Source organism: Myotis lucifugus, unplaced genomic scaffold (assembly GCF_000147115.1).
Source record: "Myotis lucifugus unplaced genomic scaffold, Myoluc2.0 scaffold_136, whole genome shotgun sequence".
Lineage (NCBI taxonomy): Eukaryota > Metazoa > Chordata > Mammalia > Chiroptera > Vespertilionidae > Myotis > Myotis lucifugus.
Window position 1 is genome coordinate 3,176,404 of NW_005871184.1, and position 8,367 is coordinate 3,184,770.

The 8,367-nt window shown below is 41.5% G+C and overlaps 1 pseudogene; it reads left to right on the plus strand.

Annotated features, from left to right (window-relative positions):
• Positions 1–321: 321 nt before the first annotated feature.
• LOC102442888 lies at positions 322–3,067 on the plus strand (annotated as a pseudogene).
• The last annotated feature ends 5,300 nt before the right edge of the window (positions 3,068–8,367 follow it).

Genomic DNA, 8,367 nt, shown 5'->3' on the forward strand with positions numbered 1-8,367 from the left:
CTTCGATTCCTGGCAACAGATTCCTTCTGGACTTGCTGTCAGAGAAACCAAGGCATTAGCCAGACTTCTCCCACTGGGGAGGTCACTACCCCTTCCAGCAGGCTGATCAATATATTAATCCCCCAGAGAGGGCTGTTGCTGGCAGCATACAATATATGCAAAAGAACTGCTCATCAGCATTTCTAGGTTGTGCGGGACAGAGCCCCATAGTCCTCACACTTCATACCTCCTTACTGATTAAAATGAAGACTTTTCCCACAGGGGAGTCTGTCTCCAGATAGTAACATAAGATGACTTGTTGGCAGCCTTGTCCTGTGGAAAATGATCCACAAGTAAGTCATTGTATTTCCTGTTGGTGAAATTCAAATCTCATCATCAAAGGATTGAGGGTTGGATGATGCTTGGAGATCATTCTGACTACAGAATGTTTAATGAGGTAGCATACCTGAAATTCAAAGCCCAAAAGCACATGCCCCTTCTGTAGCCATAGGTGCCCTGACACATTGCAAATGTGTTCCATGTTTCCTCAACCAAATAAGAGGCTTGCAAAGGGAATGCCTCATAATTGTAAGACCCCAAACATCTCCTCCCCTCCCTAGGAGGTATCTCACAAGCAGTGATTACATTTCTCGCAGCTACCGAATAATAAACACCATTTTCCTGCTTTCCTGGCTCCCTAAGGTGACTGCCAAGTCCTCTGAGACTCTCTCCTTGGCTATAGAAGCATCCTGAAGCTGTCAAAGAACAGACAGTATGGCATCATTCCACCAAAGTAGGAAATAACTTTTAATGCCTTCAGTCTTAATTCTTAAGAGCGGAATGAAGAATGCCTTGACCCAACCTCAGGCTGCCTCTATTCCTTTAGTGCAGCGGTTCTCAACCTGTGGGTCGCGACCCCTTTGGCGGTTGAACGACCCTTTCACAGGGGTCGCCTAAGACCATCCTGCATATCAGATATTTACATTACGATTCATAACAGTAGCAAAATTACAGTTATGAAGTAGCAACGAAAATAATTTTATGGTTGAGTCACAACATGAGGAACTGTATTTAAAGGGCCAGAAGGTTGAGAACAACTGCTTTACTGGGTTGCTCAGGCTGCTATGTAGATAGACTCCTGGAGGTCTTGCAAATTTAGGGAAGCCTGAGACCTGAATCTCCCAGAATGGCTAAATGTGGGATAAACACATGTAAGGTGCAAGTTGAGATCCTCCTACTTTATTTACAACCATGGACATCATTCTCTCAAGGAAAATGACTTCTCCCCACAATGGAAGACAAAACTATCATTAAATGAGGGAGAAGACCTTCAAGCGGGGAAGAGCAAAGATTCTGCCCATGTCCATATTTATATACCCTAGAGTGTGCTGAGGACAACCAGAGTCGGAAAGCTCTTAGCTCTGACAATTCTTCCCTTAGATGACCTCTATACTAGGAACCAAGGCTTTTGTATTGTCAGGCACATAGAATCAAGGAGATGTCTGACCTTGTCTCTATTAATCACAATGTCCTCAACTGTGAATATCAGGGATGTTAACTTTTGAGAATCTGATGAGCTATAGATTTTCTTCCCAGGAAAATAGACACAAGACTTCCATACAAACTTTTGAGTATAATTTGGCGAAAAGACCTCCTAAAATCCAGGCTAAGGATCCCTGAACTGGATGATTTCTTCCAACTCTAAACATAGTTTATGGAAGCTCTGGTTAAATTTGATAGATTTTTCTTTGCTTCCTCCTAAAAACTCACAAGAAAAATGACAAAAATAATAGGGGCATATAACTTGAGTCACGGACCTGGCACTCATTACTGCTCAAACCTGAGTCTTGGCCTCTCGCCTTCCTCCCTGCTTCAGCACCTGCTCCATCTTCTCCACAAACTACCAGAACCTGGGCTCCATGCCTGGCGACCAGGCCCAGCCAGCCAGCAGCACAGACAGTGTCTATGCAGGGGATTGGGCTCCCAGATTTCCACGTCTCAGTCCACCAGAGTGCAGGGCAGCTGGAGATCCTGGGCCTGGCTGTGGGAATGGCAGGGGGGTCTGGCGGGGATAGGGGGCATCCAGAGTGAGAAGGAGATTATGCAATGCCTGAATGACGGCCTGGCCTCCTATCTGGAGAGGGTGAGAAGCCTGGAGGCTGATAATCAGAAGCTGAAGAGCAAATTCCGGGAACACGTGGAAAAAGAGGGGCCCCGGTCAGAGACTGGGGCATTATTTCAAGACCATTGAGGAACTAAGGGCTAAGGTGTTTGCAAGTTCTGGGGACAGTGCTTGCATCATTCTGCAGTTTGACAATGCCCAAATTGCTGCTGATGACTTCAGAGTCAAGTATGAGACATAGCTGGCCATGTGCCAGTCTGTGGAGAGTGATATCAATAGGCTCTGAAAGGTCACTGATGACACCAATGTCACTCAGCTGCCGCTGGAGACAGGGATTGAGGCTATCCTGGAAGAGCTACTCTTCATGTAGAAGGACCATGAGGAAGAAGTAAATGGTCTACCAAACCAGACTGCCAACTCTGGGTGACCATGGAGTTGAATGCCCCAAATCTCAGGACCTGAGCAAGATCATGGTGCACATCCAGGTCCAATATGACAAGCTGGCTTGGAAGAACTGAGAAAAGCTAGACAAGTATTGGTCCCAACAGACTGGGGAGAGCACCACAGTGGTCACCTCGCAGACCGCTAACATGATACAGAGTTGAGATATTTGATCCAGTCCTTGGAGATTGACCTAGACTCTGAAAAATCTGAAGGCAAGTTTGGAGAACAGCCTGAGGGAAGTGGAGACATGCTATGCCATGCAGATGGAACAATTCAATGGGATCCTGCTGCACCCGGAGTTAGCTGGCCCAGACCCAGGCAGAGGGTCTGCTGAACATCTAGGTCCAGCTGGAGGCAGAGATTGCCGCCTACCTCTGCCTGCTGGGAAAAGAGGGGACTTTTCTCTTAATGATGCCCTGGGCCTAGACAACAGCAACTCCATGCAACCTACGCAAAAGACCACCCTCGCAGGATTGTGGGTGGCAAACTGAGGTCAGCGACACCAAAGTTCTGAGACATTGAGGCAGCAGAAGTGGGGCACCCCTTGTTAGGCAAGAGGCCAATAAAAAGTTCAGAGATCATTGAAAAATAATAATAATAGGAGATAAAGAAATGTTAACAAAATAACTAAAGGTAGAAAGTGGATGGACAAGTGCAACTGATTTAGCTGAGCAGACATTAAAGCAGCTGCACAGAAAGCATTCCATTCTCCACCCAGAGCACTGCAAAACTGAAGGCACTAGTACATAGGAAAGTAAAAGAGAGAAGTGACATCAATCAAATTTAATCCCTTACACAGGCTCTGCCAGAGTCCAATAATTAATTTTGTATTATTTTTCTTTAAGGGGAAGCCCTAAATTATAAGTTTTATGCCCCACTAATCTTGTATTTGTCTCTCAGTGTGGCTGAAACAGAAACATTAGTTGAAAGTCTTTATTAGAAAGTTAGATCTCAAGATACCCTTCCTGAACCTATATAAGCAGGAACTCCTTGGCTGAAGAAAGCTTTACTCACCTGACATTGAAACAGCTGTGCCTCAGCTATAGGCAGGGATGAGGGTCCATACTGAAAGCAAGAGGATTAGATGAAAATATGCACACTGAATTATGAAACTCAGAACCCCTCCCTCCATTCAGCTCCCAGAATACTGACAGTTAGTTGTCCCTGCAAGAGGTTGGAGAATTCTTCTCTGGACAAACTATCAGAGGTAATCATCTCAGTCCCTGTCCAATCACTGCACAGTAAAACAACCAAAATACAAGCCTGCAGAGCTTCCAATCATCTTCTTTGTAACTCACTTTTAATTATGAGTGGACAGTCAAGAATCGCCACATTTAAGGACCAGCTCCAACATGAAAGTCAGAGGCTAAAACATAAACAGGAGAAAAACAAAACAAAACAAATTCTGAGAAAATAGTCAATGCAGGGTACAGAATTTTAAAAATGTAACTACAAGTTAAACTCAGAGAGATGAGAGGTTATTACATACAAGCTATCTTAGATAATAAAAATTTGTAAACATTCATAAAAGATGAAAGTACTCATTGAAGTTAAATATGATTGCCAAAATTTTTAAAACACTTAACCCATGATTTGGAATTATAAAGTTGATGAAACCTCCCAGGAAGTAGAACAAATGGATAAAAAGAAAATTGAGCAGAGTAAAACTGTGTGTGGTGGGCAAAGTCCAAGATGGTTCTCAAGATTCCCACCCCGGTATACAGGCCCTGTACTGCAGGTCCAGAAATCACCATTTTGTTACAACCTTGGAGAGATGCTGCAGAAACATAGTGTGAATAGAACTTGTGAAATGCCAATATTTCCGCTTTAGTTTGAGTAGAACTTGTGACTATGATGCCAATTTATCCACTCCTTACCAACACTTGTTATTCACTGTCTTTCTGATTGTAGGCATTTTAGTAGGTATAAAGTATTATCTCAGTGTGGTTTTGTTTTTTAGTTTCCTCATTCTAAATGATATGCATTTTTCAGCTTATAAGCCATTTATATATTTTCTTTGAAGAAATGTCTATTCAGATATTTTGCGCATTTCCTAAGTTGGGTTATTTTTTATTATGATTATTGAGTTGTAGGAGTTTTTTATGTATTCTAGATACAGGTCCCTTATCATATATATGATTTGCCAAAAATTTTCTCCCATTCTGTGGGTTGTCTTTTTACTTTCTTGACAGAGTCCTTGGAAGTACACGTTTTCAATTTTGATGATGTCAATGTAGCTAATTTTATTTTGTTGCACCAATGAACATTTTAAGCATCACTCCAACTCATACTTGACATGCAAAATATATTCCTTAAGCCTTTCCTAGATTCCACTACTCCATGCTCCCCTCACACAAACTCTGCCCAACTTGAATTGATCATTCCCTCCTGGGGCCAACTCTACCACTTCCCCTATATCTTGTATAGATTTCTAAGCATCCAATTACACTAACTGATTAATATATTTCTCTTTTGCTAAGTAGGTGGTGAGCAACATGATGGTAGGGTCTTATTATTTACTCACCTTTGCATTTTAAAATGCAAAACAAACAAAAATTCCTGGCCCCTAGTGGGCATTCAGGTAATGTCTGGTAATTAAATAAAGAATAAGTGAATAAATGTATACTAATTGTACATTCAAAGATGGTTTGATGCATTTTGAGGGCCCACAATGTGTTGAATAACTTCCAGAACCCTTTCATGGGACCATAGCACTCCTATATCCAAATCTTTTCTCATGTCGTCTTTTCTACACAAAATACATCTTTTTTTTCTTATAGCTTCTAGAATCTCATTTTTTATCAAGGTTTTCCAGATAATGAGATGAAAATAAGACATTTTATCTGAACATGCATTTTCCTGAGACCCACACATGATTCACATAAATACATTTGTGCTGATTTTTTAAATAATATATGTTTAGTCATTAGGTATATTTGCAGGAAAGTAATTCTTTTGTCTGTTAATGTACATAAAACTCCTAATTGTCTATTTTTTTTGGAAGCAACTAAGGAAGTGCAGTAGGGGAAAATAAGAGGAGCATTATCCATGGCAAATCTTGCTCTCAAATTCTTAGGCATCATTAAGCAGAATAGATAATAAAACCATCTGCTACAATGCTCATTTTTTTCTTGTTTACTTTTTTCTCCTACATATCCTATAACCAAACTCTCAACCAAAACATTGATCTTCTTTAACTCAGAAAAAGTATAAAACAAACACAGCAAAATAGTTACAGCAAGTAGCTTGTTCATTAGCACAGATAATGAGAAGTTGGGTACATATATCTTTCATTGGTCTTTATCTTTGTCTACCTAACATAGAGTGTAGTTAGGTAGAAAAAGATAGAAACAGAAATTAAAAGTATAAACTCTGAGAAATCCTGGACCATTTTTCATTAACCAACTTTATGTGCAACCTCCACACATATCTTATTATATTTATCTTTTTTTAAAGTTCATATCTATAAAACATTTTGCAAAAATAAATGACTACCGATGCTAAATGACAAATAGATCTCCATGTGCCACAGAACAATTAAGTATATTACAGAAAATAAAAACAAACAAACCTGTACATTAAAACTGCAAAAATTAAAAGTTTCATTTATTCATTCAACTAATATTTATCAAGCATCTGCTTCATTTTCCAGATACCATTCTAGGCACTGAGAGCATAGCAGCAATTTTTTTTTTTAAAGGCCCTGCCCTGGTGGAATTTACATTCTATTGAAGGAACACAGACTATAAACAAATGTATAATTTGTCAGGTGGTGATTAAAAAAACAATAAACAAACATAAAGCAGAATAAGAGGAATAGCGAGAAACAGAAGCAGGAGGAAAGGGATGCTACTTAGACAGGGTCGTCAGATGAAGCCTGTTTAATAAGATGACGTTTGAGCAGAGACCTGAAGGATGCTGGAGTGAGCCAGGAAAAGATCTGGGGGGAAAGCCTCCCAGGCGGACTGACTAGCAAGAGCAAAGTCTGTGGGACAAGCTTCCACACCTGCATTGAGAAGTCACTGGTTCGGTTCCATCAGGGCACATGCCACAGTTACGGGCTCGATCTCCACCCGGGGGCGTGCAGGAGGCAGTAAATGGATGTTGATGTTTGTCTCTCATCAATGTTTCTATCTCTCCCTCTCCCTTTCTCTCTCTCTCAAATCAATAAAAACATATTTTAAAAAAAGAAAGAGTGTGCCTGGCCTAGTCAAGGAATAGCAGAGGCAAGTCTATGAAGCGAATAAAGAGCAAAGTAGTAAGAAGTGAGGTTGGAAATTATGAAATACCGTAGGCCACATGGTAAGGGCATCTTGTCTCTGATTGAAATGAGAGACACTAGATGAGATTACAGTTCCTTTACTGTAAAGGAAGAGGTCCGTCTTATTTCTATCTGGGATCGAGTGAAAGGAAGGAAAGGAATACATTAGCAGCAATCGCTATACCAAGGAGGGAACAAACTGCTTTGACATTCACTTCAAGATTATAACATGTGACTCTTGCCATTTTTATCTGAAAACATTGTAAATAGCAGGCTGACATTCGTGATTTCCTCCATCTGAATGCAGTCACCTCCTATTTCCCCATCAGGTGAAATAGGAATGCTAGTCTAAATTTAGCCTAATCAGGGAGCTAATAATAGCACAATTGTGATGAGAGCTTCTGAGCTAGAGATGCCCAATTTTCGCTTCTGAATTAAACCTTGTTACATGTCCTCAGGTTCAGGTTAATCCCCATCCTGTAGTGAGCAAACATTAGAGAGGCATCGACACTGTACCACATACAACTAAAACTCAGAAGAAACAACCACCAAGCACCAGCCAGGCAAGTGTGCCAGCACGCAGTAACTCGTCTTCTAGTTGCTGTACTTTTAGAGGTCGCTGCTGAGCAACTCATTTTCTTTCCCACACTGAGGCTAACAGAACACAAAATTTCACCAGCTAATTTGTTTGAATCCCATAACCTTTCTCTTTCCCTCCCTCCCTCTCTTCCTCCTTTTCTTCCTTTTTTTTTTTTCTTACTAGTTACATCCTGAGCCTAAATCATCTCCTTTAGAGATGAAGTCTCTCACGGTTTTAGTGAAAGACCTTTACTGTATTTAATTCTTATGGTAAATTAGGTACAAAGGAAAGAACATCTGTTTGGAGCAATATTAAGATTGTACTGTGGTGTTCAAATCTTCCTGGTGAAGTCTCTTTCTAGTGAAATACTTTGGGGTTTGCTACAAAACAGATGAAAAATATTTTGTTCTTCAAAATGGATGCCAGTCAGGGAATTATATGGGAACTAGAGGCTCGGTGCACAAATTGGTGCATGGGTGTGGTCGGGCCGGCAGGCCGAGGGGGAAGGGCCCGGGAGGTTGGTAGGCTACAGTGTGCATTATAGTGACTGGTCGTTCTGGTCGTTCCAGTCACTTGGCTTATATATATATACACTAGAGGCCCGTTTCAGGAAGATTCCTGCAAGAATAGGGCTTCCTCAGGCCTATTCCTGCAAGAATAGGGCTTCCTGTAGCTGGAGCCTCAGCGGGCTTCACTCCCTTCTCCGCTGCCTCGGCTCTGCTCCCATGTCTGCTGCCTCGGCTCTGTTCCCATGTCTGCTGCCTCAGCTCCGCTCCTGTCTCCACTGCCTCGGCTCCCTCCCTTCTCTGCCACTTCACTCCCTTCTGCAGCACTTGGCTTCCTTCTACGCTGTCTTCAGTCTTCACTCTGTGCCTGCATATGCAAATTAACTGCCATCTTTGTTAGGTTAATTTGCATACTCATCCTGATTGGCTGGTGGGCATAGCTGAGTGACACCAATTTGCATGTTTCTCTTTTATT